Raw genomic sequence first — 17,130 nt, 5'->3', positions numbered from 1 at the left:
GAAAAGCCTGCAGGAACACAGACTCCTCAGAAGTCGGGTTAGAGGACTGCCATTTACCTCTCTGTTTAACGATTTCTAGGATATCACCGAAGGATACATTAGAAGGTGAACGAGGGGACCCTTCCCCATCATCAAAGTCTGTGTCTTTAGTGAGAGACTCCTCAGTGGAGTCCATATGCTTCCTCTTGCACGAGGATTTCTGATGAACTTCCTCAGAGGGAGATGCTGGGGAAGACAACACCAAGGGGGTATCCTCTGGGAGTATATCATGAGACCTCTGCACCCAGTGTCCACTAGAAGTGACCTGTGTACATAGTGGTCCAGAGGAGGATGGTGAGATAGTAAGCACAGTATCAGTGGTAGACGCCAAGGCCTTCTCCATGACTTGGAAGGCAGGTCCACTAGAACAGGGGTGAGTGCCCAAGGTGGAAGTCATCTCTCCCCTAACTGATCCAGCCTGCTGACTGGGAGTCCCAGGATGGCTGAGAAAAGTCAAATCCTGTGTCGTAGCAAATTTTTTCTGCCACGAAGGCAACTGCAGCCCCTTAGAGAGATCCATGAAGGGAGAAGGATAGGTCTTGAGAGGTTGAATTCCTCTGGCCAAAAGCACTTGATCCACAAGTCGCAATATGCCATGTTGGGAGAGGCTTCTGGTAGATCTCACAGAAACAGCTGAGGGGTAAACAGGTCTATCTAGAGATGAGGCAGGTCGGTGCCCATTTCAGTAGACTGCACTGAAAACAACGGTGCCATAAAGGACTGCACTACAGGTGTCTGCACCGAAGAAGTAATCGGTGCCGGTGTAATGGTCTGCACCGATGAAAAGTTCAGTGCCGAAGTAGTTGTCAGTGCCGAGGGTGAAACAGATAAAATAGTAAACAAGGACTGAGCTGTCAGTTCCGAAACAATAGTGGTCTGCGCCGACTGTGAGGTCGGTGCCGGTAAAGATGTCTGAACTGAGGGGCCCCTTGGTTCCAATACAGCAAAGGACATTGTTGCCATAGACACAGGTGGTGCTGAGGACTTTTTCAGAGCCGAAGATCTAGGTGCCAAAGGTGTCGGATCCGAGAGATTGGGATCCGAAGCAGAAATCTTTGCTTTCTTTCTTGGTTGATGAGAGTCCCCAGCCAGGGATGAAGGAAGAGATTTAGCCTTAGAAGCATCCTCAGACTTCTTTTTATGGGATCTTGGAGGGGTTGAGGCCTCCAACCCAGAAATAGCCTCTGAAAAGGGAGACTTTAGTAACACTTTCAGCAAAAGTTTATTTTGCCTCTCTATCAGTGTCCTGTTGGAAAAATTCTTACAAATCCCACAGGGTGGGTCAACAGTTAAGTGAGGTGCACCTAAACAGAAAACACACAAAGAATGTGCATCTGAAGTAGGTAGTTTATGTCCACAATCATAACATCTTTTAAAACCAGTACTACCTTTTTTATCTGTCATGTTAAAGGAAAGGGAAATACCAACAATAATACAAAAACACAAAATTACTCGAAGGAAAGAAAGGAAAGGCTATCTACCAACTATGGTAATCAACTGATACATTACATTAGATAAAAAGGGTGAAAGTGACTAAAGAATTTTTAGAAAACTGAAAGAAAAGGGAGTCGCTAAATGTGATAAGGTAAGAGAGATCAGAAAATCAACTTTTCTGAGAGAAAAAGTCCTTATTTTGAAATAAAAGGACAAAAAAAGGTTTCACTTAGCTCAAGAGTAACAGCCTGACACAACTTGATGATGGCGCGGATAACAAAATCTGAGGTAACAGGGAGAGGGGGGTTATGGGTAAGAGATTGCTTAGCTCGAGAGTTTATCGCTGGTGCGAGCTTGGTATATGGCTGGCTTGGTTCAGATATCGGAACCGTAACCCATACGTAAGGAAGTGGACGAGGATTAACAATATCAGATCAACTTTTCTTGAGCACTCCAGTTATTCTATATGTAACATTAGTTGAACTGGTAAACAAATAAGTATTTCTCCCATTCTGTGACAAACAATTTTAATAAAAGTTATAAAGAGATAATACTGAGTTTCCTTGAAAGCCATGGGTAATGACAGACAACAGTGAATGTCTATGAAATGTGTTTATGCCAGGCTGAATGAAGAGCACCTTATTTTTTTCTCTTGTTTCTGGCATGTTTATCTGCAATGTATGTTCTCCTGTTAAAACACTTTTTTGTTTGTCCAGATGTAAAAGGATAGGGAAAAGTGCCAGTTCCCATGACAGGATGGCACCTCCTTCTTCTAAAATTACTGACAAGTATATAACAGAATTGGAGTGTAATGGGTAATGGAACATTTTCAAGACTTAACCGAGAATCAAGTCAAGAGGAAAATGATGTGGAGTGTTGTGACATAATCTGTTAATTGTGGTGATTGGTGTGGGGCTAGCTGGTTTATGACCTGTCTCCATAGCAGCAATGAAGTTATAAGACATTGGAAATGGCATAGGATGTTTGCTATGTAATTGTGGGAAAAAGAGAAATCAGAAAGAACATTTAGTGTTAAGAAAATTAGTGGGTGACTTGTTTGTGGAATTATCCTAGGTGTGAAAAATTAATTGTCTCGAGGCAGTATTTCTTTTGACAGCTAACTATGGAACTGGATATCTGGAATTATTTTTTCTGTATGTATCCTAGCTATGTTTAATAGGGGGTATATCACATAATCAAAATCCCAAAATATCGAACACCATAAGCTCGAACTTGAAATGTCGAAATGTGATATAATCGAAAGCTCAGAACAGGGAATTTTTTCCCAGGGAAAAATTTTGCTGTTCCGAGAAACACACACACAACACAAGCACATCAAAAAAAGTAATCCACATATATACACTTAAAATCCTACTTCTAACCCTACACTAAACCGTACATACACTACTATCTATCTATCCACTTACCTTAACCCAAACCCTAACCCTAAGGTCCGTAACTATCGCACACTCACCTTACCCGCTCCCTAACCCTAAGGTCCGTAACTATCGCACACTCACCTTAACTGCTCCCTAACCCTAAGGTCCCTATTGCACACTCAGCTTACCCGCTCTCTAACCCTAAGGTCCCTAACTATCACACACTCACTTACCTGCTCCCTAACCCTAAGGTCCCTAACTATCCCATTCCCACACTCACCTTAACCCAGTCCATTCGCACACTTACCTTAACCCAATTCGTAACCTTCGCACCACAGTGGAGAAAATAGCGAAGCACCAGAAACAGCCTATAGAATTCTTTCCCTAGGAAATAATTCGATGTTCTGCAGCTTCGCTAATTTCAGCGTTCGCTGTTTTGGGTTTGATATTATAACATTCAACATTTTACTACTTCAAGGTTATAATATAAACCCGTTTAATATACTTTCTTTTACTTTTCTTTATGTGCAGACCTTACATATATTTTACTTTGTTTTGCACTATTTTGGCATTGTTTAATTAAAATCCATTTATTTGCCTCTAAGCTGTTGTAACTGTTTATTTGTTACAATTATATTTATGCACTGATGCTTAGCTGAAAAGAGTGTAACCATTATTCACACTCTGGAACTGCAGTCTATAGGGAGCACATCTTCAAAAACTGCTTCATTAGATATTAATGGGCATGGTGAGAGCAGACAAGTAACTAGAAGCTTGTGGCTTTACCCAGGGTGGTGGCTGTACTACCAGCACCAAAAAGAAAACTGCGCGTGCGTGCGTGTGTGTGTGTGTGTGTGTGTGTGTGTGTGTGTGTGTGTGTGTGTGTGTTTGTGTGTGTGTGCGTGTGTGTATGTGTGTGTGTGTGTGTGTGTGTGTGTGTGTGTGTGTGTGTGTGTGTGTGTGTGAAAGGCAGTTACCATAGATAGAAAGGCACTGAGAAACTTTGATTCACAAAGTGAATGGTGTGGCTCTGTAAGTGAACAGTTTGTAGTCTAATGTGGGTGCAGAGTACAGGACCCATACCCGAGACAAAAGTGCATATTCCCTTTATGTGCTTGGTGTCAAGTTTGTGTTTTGATGCTTAATCTTTGAAGCAGACTATGTAACAGCAGCTTACATTTACTGGCAGTATTGTTGCAGCTTCCTCACATTAGTATGAATAGGAAAGTTATTCAACATACTTGTGATATACAACTTACATTTGTTATACAAGAGACACACAGACATGCAGCTGTGTTTCTGGATAGGCAAAGACATTAAACACACACACACACACACACACACACACACACACACACATGCACACACAATATTGATAGACCTGCAACCAAGGGAGGCACTAGGTTAGCCATAGTATGTTCCTTTACTGCTGAGTACCTACTCACACATGTGAAGGAGTTATTCAACAGAATATATATACATATCAAAATAATGCAGCCAAGTTGTAGTAGTATAGGCAACCATGAACCATAAAAATGCCAAATTCACATAAAATATATAAAAACAAAGTCCTTTATTCATGCACAGAGGTAAGTGCTTTCACAATTGCTTCATCAGACCATAAAAACCCTACATTATGCAATAACTTATCTACCCACCATGCAAATCATTTATGCAATAATTCAATAAAGAACTTAAAGGCAAAGTAAACACCTAAGCTTCATACTTTCCATACACTCTTGAAACTCAATATACATCTGTATAAAAGCATAAAATTGTCTACACACAGATCACTATATGCATAGAGATGCTAATAAAAATGCTTATAAGAGCAGATACTACAAGACTGAACCACTTATTAATCATAAAAATATCTACCTTATGCCTAGCGAATAAATACTATAAAAATGGTATCACTAAAAGCTACCCAGAAAATATAAACAGAACGTGTATGATATATGAAATTAGGAGGCATAATAAAATAACACACAATATGCTAAGGTTAAAATTCTATAACATATGCACCAACCATAAATAGGAACAAAAACAACAACTTAATAGTCGTGTATTAATATGAGTAACAACAATAATGGGTCTGAACAATACCCAAAGATAAAACATAATAAATGGCATAAATTCAAAAAGATGAGCATCATATTAAAAATGTCCAATAAGTATAAACAGATGTCTCAAATAGCAGCTTATCATACGAGCAAGGCATAAGTAAGATAACCAAGGCTATAAACATATGAATAGATAAAGTCTATAAACATAGCCACAAAACATGGTAATGTAAATATATATACACACATAACCAAAATCCATTAAAATATGATTCCTTTACTTAACAACCATTCTTCTGGACTTCAAGATGGGTTTGAGGGAGGCTCTTTCATTAAGGCCTCTCCCTCTATCTGCTCTAAGTCTCAAAATTCAATTCATTTCCCTCCTCTCAGTGCCATTCCTTATATCACCCTCCCGGTTAATTGGTGTGACCATATCTATAACCATAAAATGGAATGTATGCTCCTTCCCCATAGCTGAAACATGTTTGGCTAAAGCATTATTAGGTGGATTTATCCTAACAGCATACAGATGTTCCCTTATTCTATTATGGAACATCCTATTCATTTTCTCAGTATAGAATGAGGCACATAATTTACACTCCACCAGATAAACAACATGCGAAAAATTGCAGTTGGCTGACACTTTGAACCTAAATTCCTGTTCAGTATCAGGATGTAAAAAAAGGCCACTGGAATTCAGGAAACCGCACAAATTGCACTGCCTACATGGTGTGGTACCCATGGTCTCTCCTACTCCACATCTGTCAACTGATTGGCATAAAACCCTTTTCAAATTAGGCTTATTCTTAAACCTGAATCATGGTCTGTCACCCACAATAGCCCTAATCTCTGGAATGGTCGTAAGAACTCGCCAATAGTTATTGATAATATCATATATAGCCCTGTTATCAGTGGTGAAGAACATGGAAATTCTCATACCAGTGGGTCTACAATCTTGCATACTCTCACCCTCTACTGGATCTGAGAAGTAGGGTGCAGCTCTACCTCTTCTGAGTGAGTCTATTCCTGAGAGACCTTCATTGATCTCTTCATAGCTGTAGCCTCGGTTGGATAACCTGTCTCTAAAGACAGCCAATTCCTGCCTATAACCAGGGTCTGTAGCATTCAGGTGAGAGATCCTCATCCCTTGCCCCTTAATTATATTTCTAAAGATATAGTGTGGGTGCATGCTTTGTCTATGCAAGAGGGTGATCCTGTAGTATTTCTTCTTATACACCTTTGTATTGATCGCACCACAAGCTAATTTTTCCACATATACATCCAGATACTCTATCTTGGTTGGAGAGAAGGTCAAAGAAAACTTCAAAATCAGTCAAGTTATTCATCTGGGTCGCAAACATCATCAACTCATCTGAACCACCTTTCCAGATAAAAAAGACGTCGTCCACAAAACGATGATAGAAAAGGACATGTCTACTAAAACTATCCATCAAAAACAACACATCTTCTTCCCAAAGGGCCATAAACATGTCGGCCTAGCTATTGACACAGGAAGTGCCCATAGCCACACCATCATGCTGTAAATATATCTCCTGATTGAAGAGAAAGACATTGTTCTCAAGCATGACTTCTAAAAATAGGCAGATTAAATCCACTTATCTATCATTGTAATCACTGTGTTTAAGTAAATATTTCTTGATGGATAGCACACCCAATTAATTTGGAATGATGGCAAACAAGGACTGTACATCTAGGGTGACAAAGAGGATGTCTATCCCTATCCTCAGAGTGCTAGTGAAGCCATATAGGTCAAGAAGAAATTGCCTTGTATCTTTGAAAACCACAGTATTCAACTCCAATATAGGTTGGAGGAACTTCTCTACATAAAGAGAGAAGGGCTCCATGCACCACCCCCTCCACGACACTAAAGGTCTCATGGGGGGGTTTCTTCCATCCTTATGGATCTTAGGTAGACCCTGTGTGATGGGTATCATAGGACATTCTGTCTCTAAAGATTTCCCCAAACTACTGGTAATGATGGAACTCTTAACCAAGTCTTCCACCATCATAGAAATCCTGTATTTGATGGTGTCCACATTATTACTACTGATGACACTATAATACCCATGGTCACCTAACATATCATCCATAGCAATCTGATAGCTCTCCCCATCCATAAGAACCACAGGTCCACCCTTGTCAGCAGGTCTTATAACAATGGAGTTATCATTCTGTAACCTTGTCAAAGCATTCCTCTCTTTAAAGCACAGATTATACCTATTCTTTGTCCTCCGTTCAGCCCTATGGTCATTAGACATAATGTGCAAATCATCCTTAACCAATTTATAAAATGCCTCAACTAATGGGTGGTTGGTTGGCATATACAGACTAGGTTTCTTAAAAACATGGCCACATTCTGAATTAATGTCACCAAATTCATATCTGAGCATAACATTCCTATTAAACATCTCCACATCTGTTAATATATCTGTTAAATTACTTTGTTTAGTTTGGAATAAAATTTAATCCCTTATTCAGAACATTAAATTCATCAGCATCTATCTTCCTATGTGAAATGTTCCACACTAGACAGTCCCTACTTGATTCCACATTTTTTGAGAGACTGATTTGATTGTCTCTCTGCTGAAAATTTGCGTTTCTGTCTCAGTCATCTGACAGAACTGTCTCTCACTGCCCCTTTCTCAACTGAAATGGGAAAAAGGAGTTGATGAAAACCTGTGGCCATAGATTGTCTGTTATCTATAGCTGTGTTCGCCATTGAAGCTCGACCCAACTTAGGTCGTACCACAGACTGATAAACATTCTTACTGTCCAAGGAGTTACAAGGCATAGCAATCTGTGAGGACAATGACTGCCTTCCAGCCTCCAATGTTCCAGGGCTGACAGAATCTGTAGGTACAACAGACACTCCTATTCTAGTACCAACAGGATCAGCGTTACTAGAGCCTTCATTTAAATTACCATTTCCATTCACAGTCGATGTATTATTAATAGTGTCACTAGAATCACAAATACTGTGAAATGGTTAATTCCTAGTGTTACTGTGCGGTGCTGCACCTCCTGGCTCCATCTGCCTCTTGCTCAGATATGCATTTGCTAACATTAATTCAGAATGTGGCCATGTTTTTAAGAAACCTAGTCTGCATATGCCAACCAATCACCCATTAGTTGAGGCATTTTATAAATTGGTTAAGGATGATTTGCACATTATGTCTAATGACCATAGGGCTGAACGGAGGACAAAGAATAGGTATAATCTGTGCTTTAAAGAGAGGAATGCTTTGGCAGGGTTACAGAATGATAACTCCATTGTTATAAGACCTGCTGACAAGGGTGGACCTGTGGTTCTTATGGATGGGGAGAGCTATCAGATTGCTATGGATGATATGTTAGGTGACCATAGGTATTATAGTGTCATCAGTAGTAATAATGTGGACACCATCAAATACAGGATTTCTATAATAGTGGAAGACTTGGTTAAGAGTTCCATCATTACCAGTAGTTTGGGGAAATCTTTAGAGACAGAATGTCCTATGATACCCATCATACAGGGTCTACCTAAGATCCATAAGGATGGAAGAAACCCCCCCATGAGACCTTTAGTGTCGTGGAGGGGGTGGTGCATGGAGCCCTTCTCTCTTTATGTAGAGAAGTTCCTCCAACCTATATTGGAGTTGAATACTGTGGTCCTCAAAGATACGTGACAATTTCTTCTTGACATATATGGCTTCACTAGCACTCTGAAGATAGGGATAGACATCCTCTTTGTCACCCTAGATGTACAGTCCTTGTTTACCACCATTCCGAATGAATTGGGTGTGCTATCCATCAAGAAATATTTACTTAAACACAGTGATTACAATGATAGACAGGTGGATTTAATCTGCCTAGTTTTAGAAGTCATACTTGAGAACAATGTCTTTCTCTTCAATCAGGAGATATATTTACAGCGTGTTGGCTTTTCTATGGGCACTTCCTGTACCGATAGCTACGCCAACATGTTTATGGCCCTTTGGGAAGAAGATGTGTTGTTTTTGATGGATAGTTTTAGGAGACGTCCTTTTCTATCGTTGTTTTGTGGACATCTTTTTTATCTGGAAAGGCGGTTCAGATGAGCTGATAATGTTTGTGACCCAGATGAATAACTTGACTGATTATTTGAAGTTTTCTTTGACCTTGTCTCCAACCAAGATAGAGTATCTGGATGTATATGTGGAAAAATGAGCTTGTGGTGTGATCAATACAAAGGTGTATAGGAAGAAATACTACAGGATCACCCTCTTGCATAGACAAAGCATGCACCCACACTATATCTTTAGAAATATAATTAAGGGGCAAGGGATGAGGATCTCTCACTTGAATGTTATAGATCCTGGTTATAGGCAGGATCTGGCTGTCTTTAGAGATAGGTTATCTAACCATGGCTACAGCTATGAAGAGATCAATGAAGGTCTCTCAGGAATTGATCTACTCAGAACAGGTAGAGCCGCACCCTACTTCTAAGATCCAGTAGAAGGTGAGAATATGCAAGATTGTAGACTCACTGGTGTGAGAATTCCCATGTTCTTCACTGATAACAGGGCTATATATGATATTATCAATAAGCATTGGCGAGTTCTTATGACCAACCCAGAGATTAGGGCTATTGTGGGTGACAGACCACGATTCAGGTTTAAGAATAAACCTAATTTGAAAAGGATTTTATGCCAATCAGTTGACAGATGTGGAGTAGGAGAGACCATGGGTACTGTACCATGTGGGCAGTGCAATTTTTGCATTTTCCTGAATTCCAGTGGCCTCTTTTTACATCCTGATACTGAACAGGAATTTAGGTTCAAAGTGTAAGCCAATTGCAATACTTTGCATGTTGTCTATCTGGCAGAGTGTAAATTATGTGCCTCATTCTATATTGGGAAAACAAATAGGATGTTCCATAATAGAATAAGGGAACATCTGTATTCTATTAGGATAAATTCACCTAATAATGCTTTAGCCAAACATGTTTCAGCTATGGGGAAGGAGCATACATTCCATTTTATGGTTATATATATGATCACACTGATTAACCGGGAGGGTGATATAAGGAATGGCACTGAGAGGAGGGAAATGAATTGAATTTTGAGACTTAGAGGAGATAGAGGGAGAGGCCTTAATGAAAGAGCCTCCCTCAAACCCGTCTTGAAGTCCAGAAGAATGGTTGTTAAGTAAAGGTATCATATTTTAATGGATTTTGGTTATGTGTGTATATATATTTACATTACCATGTTTTGTGGCTATGTTTATAGACTTTATCTATTCATATGTTTATAGCATTGGTTATCTTACTTATTCCTTGCTCGTATGATAAGCTGCTATTTGAGACATCTGTTTATACTTATTGGACATTTTTAATATGATGCTCATCTTTTTGACTTTATGCCATTTATTATGTTTTATCTTTGGGTATTGTTCAGACCCATTATTGTTGTTACTCATATTAATACACGACTATTAAGTTGTTTTTGTTCCTGTTTATGGTTGGTGCATATGTTATAGAATTTTAGCCTTAGCATATTGTGTGTTTTTTCTGATTATTTTATTATGTCTCCTAATTTCATATATCATACACGTTCTGTTTATATTTTCTGAGTAGCTTTTAGTGATACCATTTTATAGTATTTATTAGCTAGGCATAAGGTAGATATTTTTATGATTAGTTAGTGGTTCAGTCTAGTAGTATCTGCTCTTATAAGCATTTTTATTAGCGTCTCTATGCATATAGTGATATGTGTGTAGACAATTTTATGCTTTTATACAAATGTATATTAAGTTTCAAGAGTGTATGAAAAGTATGAATCTTAGGTGTTTACTTTGCCTTTAAGTTCTTTATTGAATTATTGCATAAGCGATTTGCATGGTAGGTATATAAGGTATTGCATAATGTAGTCTTTTTATGGTCTGATCAAGCAATTGTGAAAGCACTTACCTCTGTGCATGAATAAAGGACTTGGTTTTTATATTTTTTATGTGAATTTGGCATTCTTATGGTTCATGGTTGCCTATGCTACTACAACTTGGCTGCATTATTTTGCTACTACTTCGTTGGTAGCAAGGCATTTGCTCTGTTTGGTGTTCTTTGCTTCGTTTTCTATAGACATATCAGTTTTACAGACACATCCAGGCTGCAGCTATGACAAGCTGCACCACAAGACATGTATATCCACATAGATTATTCACATAATTTGTATTTAACAGTATGTGCACCATGATTTGGAAAAATGACTTGCATGTTCCAGAACTGCTACAGGTTTGTTATCTTTATGGTTTCATATGTTCCTTTGACAGTGGCTCCATAACAATAGGCCTGGATATGCCTGCTGTGAATGGATAATCTATGACTGATTCTGATGCCACAATGCAAACAGGAGAATATGATAAAACAGTGACAGTGCCAGCATACACACACCTGCATATATGGTGACAGTGGAGCAGCAGGCTGACTCTCCAGCATCACTTGTGTTTCCAGGTAGACATTATGTCCATGTTAGTCCCACCTGCACTATAAAGTACAAACCAGAGATAACATCTGTGAGTCTTGCCAATTGAAGATGCATGCACCAGCCATAAGGGAGAGACATTTAAGTGGCCATCTCTGCTATGAATCTAGGTCTTTCTTTGACCTGGTTGCTACACACAGCATCAATCAGTGGAGATGTAAGTCAATTCAGTCAAACAAGCTCAGACAGACACTGTGCACATCATGGCAGAAAGGTTTATTGTCCTACATGGCCTGTATGATGTAGTGCAACCACTGAAGGAACTATGAGATGACCTGAATTTCATACAAATAGATTGACCCTCAGCACACATGCTGCAATGGTGGCCCAATTGGCACCCATTAGTACATCAATGAGGATACTATCAAAATGATCACAATGGTCATGCAAGTGTTCAGATGTGGAGCACATGGTGTCAGACCAGTCTTACATAGATGGCCCACACTGTTCCAGAGATGCAATGTTGTCATCCCTGGTCATGGCTGCCACCAGGACTAAGCATGGGCTATTTCATGGTAATATCCAATGCTCATCTGGCTCCACATCATGGACAACATAAAGGCCAGATTGAAAACAGCCCTGACACCTAGGAACAAAGTCCAGGCTATAAACCCATTTGCTCTTCCTGTTCTAACTTACAGTTTTGGGGTGATCGACTGGCTCTAAAACGTATTTGATCATCTGGACAGGAAAACAAGAATAATGTTTCATGCTTATCAAATGTTTATAAGACTCACCCCAGGATTCATGAAGCTTGCGCCAGGCACAGGCATAGCATAGACGTTCTAATGCCAAATATGGCTGCCGAGCGATTTAGGTATGATCCGATTCCACGTGCACTACCAGCGTACACCAGAGCTGCGCAGCTCTTGGTGCATGTATGCTAATCACCCCATGTGCAGTAGTGCAGCATGCAAATGAAGGTACATAGCAATTCATGAAGTGGTGCAGGCATAGCGTAAGCATACAGAAATGTAAACCAAAAAAACGGTTTACATTTTTTCAAACAGAACATCGGAGCCATGAAAGCAGACCAAACTTACATATTACAAAGTTAACATATGCCAATTGCTAAATATACAGCCAATGGCATAAAAAAACACGCACAACACATAAAAAATAACATTTAATGTCATGGCCACACTAACGCAAAGTACAACTGCAGGGCATATGTGCGCAAACGGGAACACAAGGAAAATATATATAGATGCCATAAAACTGCAATGTAACACAAATTATGATTTCACCATAATAGTCAATGGTATGCATGCTACACCACAACCAAGGCGCAAGGGTTGCTAAGGGTCTGTGGCAGCGTTCGGCCCGGTAACTATGAATTAGTAGTCAGTGCCATGCAAATGAGGCAAGTAATACTGAATCACAAACGCCTTGTCGGTGTAAGGCTGTACCACACGGCATAGCAGTATAACACTGAGGAGTGTCCTGGAGGTATACATGAAATCAGGAGGGAGGTGTGCCACCATAGCAATAAGCACATTGGAGCATCACTAATCCGGGTTGCCCATTGATAAGCAAAGTTGCAGGATAGGGGTGTGGATGTAGCCATAGCTTTGCTTAGCTGAGAGCATACAAGGTGATTGACAGCACATGTGTACGTGGATGACAACGTGCTCGAAACCTGGTAAATGGCTGCGTGCGGTGCACACCACAGCTGAAACAGGAAGGTTACGGGAAGATAATAAGGAAATGCCACAGCAGGGTAATTGGAGTACAACTGAGTAATTAACACCTATTAACTCACAGTGGGCCATTGACGGTAGCTAACAAGGCTGCTAGCAGCAACCTGCAGAACAGGAAAGGGGAGGTACCGGATTGCAAAGAAAAGAGAACTGTCACAGCAGAGCAAAGCAAACCTGCAGTAGATTGGCTATAGAACACATTTCGCAACACAATCCTGGGGTGGGAAAGTACAAAACAAGAAAGCAGGCTGCTGGATGCATGCCTGACAATGGAAGGGGAATTGGTTTGAAAAATGAAGGCAAGGGCAAGAAATGATCCACGGCAGCCAAGTGTAATTCAACACCAATGGCCCCACAATAGCAGTACCTGCAGTAAAACCCATAAGTAAGATACCCTGCAGCTTGAATTGTATATACACACCCTATGAAATCATCAGCTTCCAAAGCACAATAGTATAAAGTGTGAAGGCACCTCACACACACTTGTGTATTCCCAAACACTGCACCATCGGTGTAAACAGATGGGGAACTTTTACATTGTACATGTTGGGAGCTTCCATAGCTTTGATTCATCAGCATGTGTTGGAGACTTAAGGTGGTGGGGAGGATGATGCTGACAACCACCTCAGGCACCGGAGGAGAAGAAGAGTGTTCAGACCAAGGGTAACCTACCAGGGGCTAGATGATCTGGAGACAGTAGAGTGTTACAGGGTGGACAGGGACATCATATAGCAAATCATTGAGTTGTGCCGGCCACGCCTCAGAGCCAGAAACAACAGAGGGGAACCCATCCCAGTGGACATGAAGGTATGTGCAAGCTTGAGAATACTAGCCACAGGTACCTTTCAAAGGCCAACTGGAGATATCATGGGGATCTCACATGCATCAGCATCCAGGGTACTCCACCAGTTCCTGGATGCCATGTTACCACATGCCAAGGAGCATATATACTTCCCCCAAACTCAGGAGAAGTTGGCCAGCAATATGCGCCTCTTCCACTGTGTGGCAGACTACCCGGAGGTACTGTGTGCAATAGACTGCACACACATACACATCAAGTCACCACCCGGTGAGCATAGTAGGTGCTACATAAACCACAAGGGATATCACTCCATCAACTGCCAGGCCGTGTGCAATGCCCAGGGCATTATAATGGATGTGTGTGCTGGCAGCCCTGGAAACTACCATGACTCCCACATCTGGCATGCCTCACAGCTGTACCAGGTATTTGTCACGGGGGACATCCCATATGGCCACCTTGTGGGGGATGCTGGCTATGCACTGGAGCCGTGGATGATGACTCCCATCAGAAATGCACACACACCCATGCAGGAACGCCATAATGAGGCACACGCACAAACCAGAATCATCATAAAGCATGTGTTGGGATGCTGAAATCACAGTTCCATTGCTTGGACATATCTGGTGGAGCCTTGCAGTACTCTCCAGGCACGTGTGCCCACAGCTTCATAGTATGTGTCATGCTACATAACATGATCCTGCAGAAACAGCTGTAGCAGGGACATAATGGTGAAGGCCCTCACAGCCCACCACAATTGCCAAGGGCACCACAGGCACAGAGGGATTCAGACCACAAACACCCTGTGCCAACCCCAGTAGGCAGACGGAGGCATGCCCAGTATGCCCATGCTTTGGCAAAGAGGGAACGTATAGCACATACACTGACAGTGTAGGCCCCTACGCACTGACACACTTCTCCACCTGCACACACAGTAAAAAGGATGGCACACACACACATGACCACCTGTAAATTGTCATGTATAGTTGGTCTACTGTGTGCATCCTACATAGGTAGCCCTCAACTATTGCACACACAACTGCTATTGGCACAAGGTAAGTCAATACCTGAACAGTAAATTAAGCTAACAGCATATGTTGATACTGTATGTATAGGTTCCTAGGTACATCGGTAGGTACATGCCTAACTGTCAGAGGCCATTCATAAGCCTAGCCAAAATGGGTCTGCTGTTGCCACCCCATTGATTAACTAACTGTCCCTCTGTGGAGCAGAGCCAACTGTGGGATCCCTGGGGTGTAAGCACTGTTCCCCACCCACTCTGCAAGGATTTCCTGGTGTGTTAATGAGGGGCTCCATATAATGTAATCAGGGATGTAGTTCCAAAGCATGAGGAGTACCCATGACAGGTATCTGTCACCCCAGAATTCTCCAGTTATGATTGTGGCAAGGTGTAGCACATTACAGTGTGTGGCTCACTGTGACATGGATTCCCCTAGCTGGAGCATATCCATTAAGCATCACTTGGACAGACCATTAACATGTATCATCCATATGTACACCAACTGAGTTACACATCTGTTTGCAGTATGGAGGAACAGCCATAGTACACTCTACATACTAAACACCACAATACTTGTACATATCCCAGATGCCTCAGTGGTAAAGCCACTGACTGTCTCGTTCGTGGTCCTGTTTCCACGACCTGCAAGGGCTGTAATGTAATTCTGATGTCCCAAATAATGGATGTTGGATAAAGGTCATTAGAGCATGTTTAAGCAAATGTTAGCGGGTTTTTTGTGCCGGTAAGTGCCGGTAAGCGGTGTTTAAACATAACTACATGGATATGCACAACACAGGTCTAACCTTTGCTGAATATCGCACAGATCACGGGCAAAGCTGCCCAGAACCGCTGACATGTGCATTATTTACCCTTGTACTAATAGTGCCTGCTCTGAGAGGTAAAATGACCACTGCCAGGAGTAGAACACACAACCATGTACACAATCTTCGTAATAACCTACCACTATGCTACCTGAGATGTACCAACAGCAGGTGTGTATTGTGACAGGTTAAAACATAAAATGGCAGAGTTCAGGAAATAGTATACACCGCCATGTACCCAATGAAAGGTGTATTCTCTCTCTCTCTCTATCACTCTCTTTCTCTCTGTGTGTATATATATATATATATATATATATATATATATATATATATATAATATAGAGAGAAAGGGTGATAGAGAGATATATGTCAATATATATGGATATATATATATATATATATATATATATATATATATATATCTAATATAGAGAGAGAAAGAGTGATAGAGAGATATATGTTGATATATATGGATATACATATATATGCAAATATATAGATAGGTTAACAATATCTACACAACCACGGAGGTACATATAAATAGGATACTACCAAATACCGAATGCTTTACATACCGACGCACATAATCACGAGGATTAAAGACTGAAAGATCACAGTACCGGAACACCAGAACCACGAGTACTATTATCACAATGTTAAGGGACATTTAGTTAGTGCTTCTGGTGCTGCAGTTCAGGTAGGTACTGTGTATAAGTGTGTTTCTGATTGCTGTTGTGTGTGTAAGTGTGTGTTCTGAGTGTGGTGTGTGTTTGCGGGAATGTAATGTATGTGTGTGTGGGTTTGCTTCGTGTGTCTGTTTGTGCTATCTCAGAGGTAGATTATTAAAGTAGGTGTGGTGTGGAGGGTGCAGCCGCCACATGGGGGGTGTATGGGGGCATGGCCACCTGGCTATACATAGTTTAGGATGGTTTGTTTGGATGTGATGGGTAGCAGTGTGTCTGTGTGTGCATGTGTGTGCTCTGTGTTTGTGTTAGTTCCGGGAGTTTGACTGTCGTGAGTTTGAGTGTTCGGTATTGTGGGGTTTGGGAGTCTGGAAATGGTAATGTGGTTGTTGGAAGGGTGTGCATTCCTGAATCCATGGGTATGCCGTATACAGCGGTTGAAGTCTTCAGATATGTGCATAACATGGACCATAACAATCACACATTCCGCCATGACCGAACGTTATGAACAAAGGATATGGAGAGCATATATGTCTATACACTATTACAAATATGTGCTATGGACATGAGCCAAAGATAGGGTTACCACCTGTCGCACCTTGCATGGATCAGTCCCCCTATATGTGGTAGTGTTCTGACCAAAATGAGTACAAATACTAATGTCCTACAA

Source organism: Protopterus annectens, chromosome 9.part0 (assembly GCF_019279795.1).
Source record: "Protopterus annectens isolate FY-2018-M chromosome 9.part0, PAN1.0, whole genome shotgun sequence".
NCBI classification, from domain to species: Eukaryota; Metazoa; Chordata; order Ceratodontiformes; family Protopteridae; genus Protopterus; species Protopterus annectens.
This window is presented reverse-complemented; position numbering follows the sequence as displayed.